The sequence below is a fragment of the Solenopsis invicta genome, chromosome 1 (assembly GCF_016802725.1).
Source record: "Solenopsis invicta isolate M01_SB chromosome 1, UNIL_Sinv_3.0, whole genome shotgun sequence".
Classification (NCBI taxonomy): domain Eukaryota; kingdom Metazoa; phylum Arthropoda; class Insecta; order Hymenoptera; family Formicidae; genus Solenopsis; species Solenopsis invicta.
In genome coordinates this window covers 31,972,136-31,982,747 of record NC_052664.1, presented here as the reverse complement: position 1 = coordinate 31,982,747, position 10,612 = coordinate 31,972,136, and the positions used below count along the sequence as shown (strand labels likewise).

Below are 10,612 nucleotides of genomic sequence, written 5' to 3'. Positions count from 1 at the left end.
CACTATCGTTTGAATTGCCATGACTATCAGCAGTAGAAATAGATTGGTGAAAATTGGAAACCAACTATACATTGGCCACTGAACTCTATACATACTGGAAAGAGCCGTCCTGTAGAAATCGTGTGTAAAAGACCAGAGAGAGAGAGAGGTTACCATTATGTTGGCTGTCTCTTTTCTTCTTAAGCTCTTGAAACCCGCCATTTTTGATGGTACAATCATATCTAAAAGTTAATCGAACCTCCTAAAGTGCCTCTGAATCGTTCTCTGAACTCATCAGTCAACATACTTTTAACGATGCTTGTACCGCTAAAAAAAGAGGCCTACGACAGAAAGAGACAACTAACATAACGTAACTCTCTTTCACTGACCGCTTTTTTCCGGCCACGATTCTTTCCAATACGTATTGAGTTCAGTGACATTGGTACAGTCGCTAGCTGGTGTAGTTTTCGGAGAATATGCCATTGCTACTTGTTCCAGTTGATTTTTGTATGCCTGCAGGCGACGACGTTGTTGCCTCTTTGTTAACTCACGAAAATGTTTTCGCATACATTATATTTTTGTTATAACACTTTGTATTCGCATTCGATATTGTCTCCTTTATTTTTACATTTTTATTCGGGATCCCAAGTATAATAGTTGACTGTTACTGTAATACTATCCCAGTCGACAGAGAATTAAAAAAAATATTCAGACTTATGTCATCAATTCAGAATTTATTTTTAAATGCAAACAAACTCTTCTCAGAAAAACAATTTTTTTGCATCTTAAAACAAACTCTAAATAGTCTGAATTGATGACATAACTTAAATAGAAAGAATACATTTACATGCCGAAAAAAAAGAGATACAGAGAGAAAAAAGAATATTTTAAGTTATTGAAATTGGTAATAAGATTAAAGCCGGGTTACAAAAAACATTTATCAAAACAACATTTATGTTTTGTATATCGTAAAGCAATATTCGACACTTGTTATACAGGGTGTCCGGGAAATGGAGAACCTACTTTACGCTCTGAGAACATAGAGAAGATGAAAAGAAAGACGAAAAAATATTTGTTACAATTTTGGTGATTACGGTTTATGATAGCGGCTTGTATACAATATCGTTATGTGATCACGGAGTTAATGCTTTAATATTATTTTTATATGATTTTAATTTTAACTTGATTGATTGCAAAGCGTTTATGAATTTGATTTACTTTTCTAGAATAAATTTAAGACGTATAGCACAAGAAAAAGAAAAAAAAAAATTGTATCCATCAGACGTAACATTCTTAAATAAACGGTGAGTAATACAAGGCCTTATCGTCGCATTCTCCATATCCCGTGGACCGACAAGGTGAGCAATACCGAGATATTGAATCGGGCAAAGAGGTAGAGTTGCTCTACGACATCAAACGACGGAAATTCCAATATTCCACGTCATATGAAATGACAAATACTGGCTCCTACAGCTTATCATGGAAGCGAAGGAGAAAAACATCCTGCTTCAAGAATCTGTGGGAATGGTTTGGTCTAGGCTCCACTTCTCTGTTTCGAGCGGCTTTCTCCGCTTGTGAAATAGTCATCACAAGGACGATCGCCAATCTCCGTCGCAGAGTCGGCGCGTAAAGAAAAAGAAGGCCGAGAACGAGAGATTCTTTGGTCTTTCGAATTACCATTTATTTTGATCTTAACGACCAGGATACAATTAGTAGAACGTTTCGGACGTACTTGTTCTCCTTCAGCCGCATTAATTTACATTTCATGGATTCAGGCTGTTCTCGCGTTGCATCGACGAATAAAACTATGCTGATTATTATATAACGGACAAAAATCAACGTGGTTATGCGCTCATGTAGAAATTGAAATTATATTTAAATATAGTAATTTGACATTAGAAATGTAAATTAATGCGGCTGAAGAAGGACAAGTACGTATGCTAACTGTATCTTGGTTGTTAAGATTAAAATGAATTGTAATTCGAAAAACCAAAGAATAGTTCGTTCTCGGCTTTATATTACTCACTGTTTATTGATACGAGTGTGAGAAAATTAATATTCTTAAATAAATTTTATTGCTTAATGATGCAATATTATTACTTTTTTTTTAATGTCTGACTATAATAATTCTATTTTCTCTTAAAACATTTATGTAAAAAAAAATTTTTGGTTTACACATTTTCCTTAATTCTTTTATTATTATACTTTATTTATAAAGTTCTATATTTTAATATTTTAGTGACACAACACAGTAAAAAAAAAATAATCTATTTATTAAAATAAATATAAATACTGACTGTGAACTTTTTTGTCTGTGTAGAAGATGAATTAAATGTCTTGTGCGTAGTAAGAATAATAAGTCTCTATTGTTCGTTAAATGAAAAGTTGCGTAAATTTATGATATTACATATATTTTTTTTAAAGACTATATGTAAATTGATTTTTTGTTTATTGCATTTTTGTGACATTACCAGAAATTTATATTTTGACATGTATTTAAATATTGTTGCTACTTGCTTCTACTATACGAGGTGTGATCAAAAAGTAAGGTAACTTTTTGAATTTCGCGCGCTCTGTACACTCTAATTTCAAAATTTTTTTTTTTGTGTTGGTACACTCGTCACGATCATATGTTCACAGTTTTGACTATATAGCATGTGTTGTTTTTATGTGAGAGGCATAAAGGTTAGACTCGTGTTTGCCTGCTCGGCGATTTTTTGCTGTTGAAAATAATGGAGCAGAGAGTTTGTATTAATTTTTGTGTAAAAAATGGTATTAAGTGTTCAAAAACTCTTGAAATGTTGACAGTGGCGTACGGTGAGTCAACTTTGAGCAAAAAAAATGTTTATAAATGGTATAAGTTATTCCAAGAGGGCCGAGAAAATGTTAACGATGAACCTCGCTCTAGACGCCCCAGCACGTCAAAAACCGACGAAAATGTTCGGGAAGTGAAAGAAATTGTGTTGAAAAATCGTCGAATCACTTTAGTTTATGGCAGTGATAAACAACCAGAAATAGATTTAGAATTTTCTGAGCATAGTAATACAAAATAACTTTATCCTTGAGCAGTTTATTTAGATACTTATGATTCTTCCACTTGAATCTTCTTAATTAATTTCTGTCCATGTCAGTGAGAAAAAATTGATATCTTGTGGTATTTTACTATTGGCAAAAAGTCTGGACTTTGCTACATCGAGAGAAAAAATTATAATGTTGGCAACTGTAAGGGAAAGACCACATAAGTTTTGTTAATAGAATTATAACATATAGTTAAGTGAACTATACTATTGTTATTGCAGCTAAGTTAATGGTTAAGAGAACTAATAAATAGTTGTAACATACTATATTATATAGTTATCATCACAAATATTTTTTATTAGTTCTCTCAGTCATTCACTTATTGTTAGATACAATAATTATAATATAGTTTATTTAACTATATATTATAATTCTATTGACAAAACTTGTATGGTTGTCCCCTTATAGTTGCTATCACTACATTTTTTCTTAGTGTAAGAACAATAAAATAAAATAATTAGGACAAAAAACAGTGACGCACGATTTTCTTGGTGACAAATTGTGATTTGTAACAATGCCGTTAGTGCGGTGGATACAAGAGTGCAAGAATTCAAATTGTCCTTCCTTCGAGGAACTGAAAGTGACGCGCAATTAACAGCTCGCGAGTGCAACCGGGCGGCAAATACATCCGATTCGCGATCAGGAAGATCTTCCATTTCTCTATGTGAAAGCGACGATATCACCCGCCGCACTTAACTCACTCATTCGAAAATAGTTTTGGACGTGCATTATATAACGCAAAACAAATAACGCTGTATTCGAACGTCGCGTTATAGAAAGGGTGTTAAAATGAATTATTAGAAGGAAGATGTGAAGGCTTAATGATCAGTCTTCCCATTTTAATTCTCCTGATGAAGCATATGTCAACGATACTTTTAATTGCAACTTTAAACTTCTGCAAATTGAGCTCGCGTTGCAAGTGAATTCTTTTTTACTATATAATTTGAAGTGAGTGTAAAATTTATATAAATTGGAATGGTTAAAAACGTGTAATTTTTAAGATTAAAGACACATCAGCTGCAATTGTTCAGAATTTAGAGTTAAAAGAGAAAGAGAAAAAGAGGGAAATAGGAGATTGCGAGAAAGAGAAAGAAGAAAAAAAGAGTATTAAAGAAAAAGTAGATTTACGAAAGAGAATTTCAACACTCTCATCTTTTCGGGCTGGTGGAGACCGCATTCCTTCGGCCTTGGAAGATTTCGTGTTACCACGATAGAAGGGGATTTCTAATCTGGAAGGCAAAAAAATAGGTGGAAGGGATTTCTTTCTCCAAGATGTGTGCGAAATAAATAATCGTGGCGAGTCAAAATATGTTTAGTACGACTGAGACTTTTGCGGTATACGTTTGGTAATACTTTCACAATACTTACGCTCTGAATATCATATCTCCTTTCCGAATATCTTCGTCCAGTTTTTCTTATCAGTGCCATTATTTACTTCGAATCATTATTAATCCTTCTAGATCATTTGTTGTTTATTTATAACGCAGTGCTCTATTATCAAGATAAAGCAACCAAGATGGACTAAAAATTCTTCGGATAATCCTGCCGTAGGTCAGTAATTTTGCAAGATATGTAGTTTTTATGCTTAATTGCAATATAATTAGTAAGTTAGATTTATTGGAATTAACTTTTATAAAATATTGTCATACAAATAAATTTATCATCACAAATTTATATAGCATTAAATAAAGTTTGTTTTAACTTAATTCTTTTACAAAGTATTTTAAAATTATAGATATTGATTTTAATAAGTCTTTTCTCTTCGATTTAAATTTTTCTCTTTATATAATTAGAATTATTTTTGTTAAAGTTATAATTTAAATTAAAAGTTATATGCACAGTGACAGCTAAAAGTTTCGAACTAAAAAAGTAATTTTGTATTGTGATGCCCAATAAAGAATTACTATAAAAAAATTTTATGAACAAAAATTCACTAAATTACAGTATATTAGATAGTATTATATAGTGGATTTTTGTTTGTAAAATATTTTATTGTGAGCAACACAATACAAAATTACTCCTTGGCCGGAAACATTATAAAAATTATATAAAATATTAGAATGCAGCACTTCGAGAGGTAAAAAATATCAGTAGTGATGCTGCTGAAAGAACTAAACATTTGCTATAATTAATATACGTATACTACAAGAATAATATTATTAATGCTAATAATGGTTATGATAAAATATATGTGTAGATACAAGAATTACGGATAAATAACATAAAAAAGATTAGAGAGCAATTAGTAAAAAAAAATATAATAAGATGTGCAGATTCAAAACTTAGCATAAATAATACACGAAGTAATAAAAGTATGAAAAATATGTTTAAGAATTAAAACATAGATAGTAAATAGCAGTTTAGGGTATTTTTCATTATCAGATTTAATAATAAACAGTATGTGTACAAGTAAATATGAGTAAAATGGTGTGACCTCAATTTATATTTGCTGGTATTTCTTGCTATAGTATTAGATGTCTTCACAATGTAAAAGAAATTGCACTGAAGTGAAACCCAATAAGTTTTTCTAAATACAAATTTTGCATTCTTTTTGGAATCAAATCAATTAATAAATTCTACTTTATCTAATTAGACATACAAAAGTGTGCATAAGTAATTTTAAATTGAAACTTATTACTTTAAAATCAAAAATATATTATTTGAAAATTATAAGTTACATTTAATAAACAGTGTTGTTTACAAAGAAAATGAGTTAAAATGAGATTATAGTTTAAATAATGGTAGTTTCATTGTTAACAATTTTACAAAAATTGCTTAGTATTTGCGTAAAAAATGATGATCATATAAAATGCGATAAAATGCAATTTATATAATTTATATTTAGATAAATATTTAAATAAATTTTTGGACAACAAATTCATTATTTTGAAACTTATTTTAGAAAACGCAAGTGTTTGTAGTTGTCTTGTTTACAGTCTTTAAATTGTTACAGTTTACATAAAATTTCAGAATATAGCAATTACACTCAATAACATTTTATATAATTCCATATATATTTCGATGATCATATATTATAATATATTTTACATATACGTATATGTATTTTTTAAATAAGAAGTTCTTTTTCATATTATACAAAATATAAAATATAAAACTAAATATAAAATATAAATGTGTTTTTATCTGTGTTTTTTCTGAATTTTAGATTTAAAGCAGGTTTTATTTACGAGTAGATTCTATATTTTTTAAATCAAACAAACTTTTAATTATTTAAAAATTGATAATAATTTTTGGACTTAATTTTTATTTTAGTTTAACTTACTTTTTATCTTTTGTTTAAATTTTAAGAATTAGATAACATTTTTTTAATTGTAAGTACAAAATACAATTGCGGCAATATCATTTTTGCTCGACCAATAGATATGCTCGCTCGTGCTATTTTCGTGAGATATTAATTCGGCATTTCTACATGCGGAACATGAATAATCAATTCGTGAGATTGCTCGCACGACTTTATTATATATGCCCGCTTGTTCAGTCAAGTGCGCCTTTGGAAATTCCCAATTATGCTGCACGCTGCGCAATGGGTGATTTGAGCAAGAATTCTTTTTAGAGCATCACCTTGATCGAATATAGAGTTGACAATAAGAAAAGAAGCTAACATAAGAATTTTAATTGACAAAGTTTGATTTTAATCCTTTAAATATTTTTTAAAGACTATAAAATTGTTCACAATAAGGCTTCAATAAAATAATTTTTTAAAGATATTCTGTTTCAATAATGCATTTTTTTAAAAAAAGTAAAAGTCTTAAAAAAAAATAATAATCATATTAAGTTGTATAACTTGCATGCGCACAAAGAAAAAAGAATATTAATTAAATTAAAAATATAAATATCAACTTTTTCACGTTTGTATTAATAAAACAATGAATAATTTAAGGCCGTGAACAAACTATTTTTGATTGTGCAAATCGTAACAATTTATTCTTATAGTTAAGACGAAATTGGCAGAACGTTTCGAACATACTTGTTCTTCTTCAGCCGCATTACATTTCTTCTGAGTCACTTACATTTTTTAATTATTTTATTTGTCATACTTATTAAAAATATAATTTCAGTTTCTACATGAGCACTTATCTATAAAGTGTTCTATAAGATGTTGACTTCTGACCGTTATATAAAAATGAGACTAGTTTACTTCTTTCGACGCAACGCGAGAACAGTCTAATTCTATAATCAACTGTATTAAAATGTGTACAGAAAGAAAAAAACTAGGCTTATTTTTATGTAATGGACAAAAAACAACATCTTACAGATAGAAGCTCACGTAGAACTTTATATTTATAATAAACATGAGAAGTAAAATAATTAAAAAATATAATTAACTCTGAAAAACTGTAAAGTGGATGAAGAAGGACGAGTACATTCAAAACATTCTACCAATTTTGTCTTGACTATAAGAATAAAATAAATTGTTACAATTTGCCGAACCAAAAATAACTCGTTTACGGTCTTAAATTATTTATCGTTTAAAAATATAAAGTCATAACACATAAAAGATTTGTGTTTATCAGGTAAAAATATTTGATGCACTATTACAAAAAAAAATTTTAATTTCAGATGTGAAGGCACGTCTATAAATGATTAACAAAGGAGTAAATCTCTAACGGACTTCGAAAACGTAAAACCAGAATTACTGTCGTTCTATGACGAGAAGAAATTCCGATTAGGACGGTAAGCATTTTACAACAATATATTTTCTATGATGATAACAAAACTTTGTGGTTTTCCTTTTGACAATAACAACAATATTGGATGTATTAGTGTTTACTAAAAAAAGTGGAACTGCTTGTCTGGCATATAAAAGATACGCAAAAACGATTCTGCATACACTAATTTGGCTTGAAAAGGATCCCAATGGCCAACCTAACGAATAAGATACAAATAAGAGAAATTAAGTTGTTATTTAAAGATTTTATTAAGCATTTTATTAAATAAAAGAGTTAATAAATAATTAAAAAGCTGTTAGAAAACTTACATGTCTTGAGAATTTTAAACTATAACAATAAAAATTTATCAAAGATATGTAATTTCAAATCATGTGAATATAAATTACATAATAAAAATTTTGTATATATACATATGTATATCTTACAAGCAATTTGAATAATTGGGATCGAACTCGTTTGTCTTGACATAATATTGACTTAGCGCGTGAAAGGATAGGAATAAATGTGCACAATTTATGTTTTTGCACAATTTATTGTTGATCGCTTAATCAGTGCCAACATGCACATAAGCAAATTAAATTAAATGATAAATGATTGTGAATGATTGATTTTCTTGTTGTGTTACAGTATAATAAGAGAAATTTACTTTTTATTTATATTAAGTATACTTTGTATTTATTATATTAAACGTAGTCGCTGTAGAATATGTACGTATATAGTATAATAATTATTACAGATTCTTGGAATCGATGAAAATTGTGAAACAAAAGTATTGTTGTGCGTTTAAAGACAGTACCAAGGCTGGATGATGTGACAATATAATGACACCTCCGCAATTCGGGTTTATTGGATACACTTTAGTGAGCCAAGAGTATCTAGGAATAAAAACCACTTCTGAAGAAATGGAGGGTGTAGGATATCTGGAGGATCATTGGTAGCATGCGACATAGAAGACAGGTTTGTACCAAGGGACAGACATCTAAATTACATCTAGATTGCTCACTTGTTATTTTTAAAAAATGAGCACAAGGATGTATTAGCGTATAAATGACACTATCTCTTTTGGCTCTCAAAATGGCAAATTAGTTACACAGAAAAAAATTATTGTCAAATCAACAATTCATTGTTTTATATATAAGTAAGAACATAAAATCTTCTTGGAAGAATTTATAATCTTAAACAGACATAATTTTGCTTACATAAAGAAAATTCTTTTCTTCGTGTAAGCAAATTATGTCTGTTTAAGATTATAAATTCTACCAGGAAAATTTTATATTCTTACTTATATATGAAACAATGAATTGTTAATTTGATACTAATTTTTTTTCTGTGTAGATTTATCTGTACCCTTTCTTATATTTTATTGTTTACAAGAGAGTAACGAAAACGTAAACGATGACAAGAGAGAAAGAGAGAAAGAAAAAGAGAGAGAGAGAGACTATCATCAGATATTTTATTAAAATAATTCGCCAGAGATGTTTTAATTTATGCTTAAATCTATTTACGTGATTCAGTAATATTTGTTTTTATAGATTCAATCTCTACTCGGGAACGGTTGAAGAAACTCGTGTCCTTTGTCAAAAGCTATTGGAAGAAGTTTTCGTTCTTGCCTTGTCAAAGGAAGGAAGGAAGAAGAACGTCCATTTTGATCATATGGGTAATACGCTGTTGAAGGGTATCTGGCCCATCAACACTAATATCGATCCAATAGGCTTCTTAGCCTTTACCCTTTACTTGGGGGCTTCTTCAACTGCGCTTAATAAAAATTACTTCATCGAAATGGGTAACTTAATAAGAATTTTAAGATAATGAAACTATAAAATAGAATATATCGCTAATGAAAGTCATGGATTCATAACAAGATATTTTAGTTTGGCGCACAAAAAATTTTACATTTTTTGGAAGTTTTTTAAAAAAAAACTATTGTACATATTTCTCCGTGCTTTTACATACATTTGTTTGTACTTATTGAGTAAATACCTAAAATTTTGATATGATCAAATATTTATTAGTTTTTGCGTTACAAATATTTAAAAATAAATACATTTTTCAAAATATTTCATCATGATTTTAATTAAAAATTTAATAAACTATTAATTTTTATATGTATATACCACAAAATATTTAGTTTATTAAAATGTTATAAAAAAACTCTCGATTTACTGCTTAAAACATTTTCCTTTCCTCGCTTATTGGACATTCGGGAAGAAATATGCAAAAGTTAAAATATTTCATCATGACTTTGATTAAAAATTTAATAAAATGAATATTTATGCAATAATATTTATGAGCCCTACTCTATGCATAATATGCAACATGTTTTATATACTTGTATTATTTTATATGATAATTAATACATGTATAATAATATATTTTCAGATTCACGGACTATGCCGTTTTACAGCTGGTACTTATTCAAGCGGCAGCATTTTATTTTAAGGTACTTGATGCGGCCTAACGCCTGGTGGGCTGCAGTATTTCGTACAATTTTTAATAATATAATGCGATTCTCGATGTACTGCATAAAACATTTTCCTTTCCTCGCATATTGGAAATTCGGAAAAAAAATGCAAAAGTTAAAATATTTCATCATGACTTTGATTAAAATTTTAATAAAATTAATATTTTATTAAATTTTTAATAAAAATCATGATGAAATATTTTAAAAAAGGTGTTTTTTTTTAATATTTGTAACGCAAAAACTAATAAATATTTGATCATATCAAAATTTTAGGTATTTACTCAATAAGTACAAACAAATGTATGTAAAAGCACGGAGAAATATGTACAATAGTTTTTTTTTAAAAACTTCCAAAAAATGCAAAATTTTTTGTGAGCCAAACTAAAATATCTTGTTATGAATC

At 28.7% G+C, this 10,612-nt stretch overlaps 1 pseudogene; it reads left to right on the top strand.

Annotated features, from left to right (window-relative positions):
- Positions 1-7,424: 7,424 nt before the first annotated feature.
- LOC105198620 lies at positions 7,425-9,793 on the top strand (annotated as a pseudogene).
- Positions 9,794-10,612: the final 819 nt, after the last annotated feature.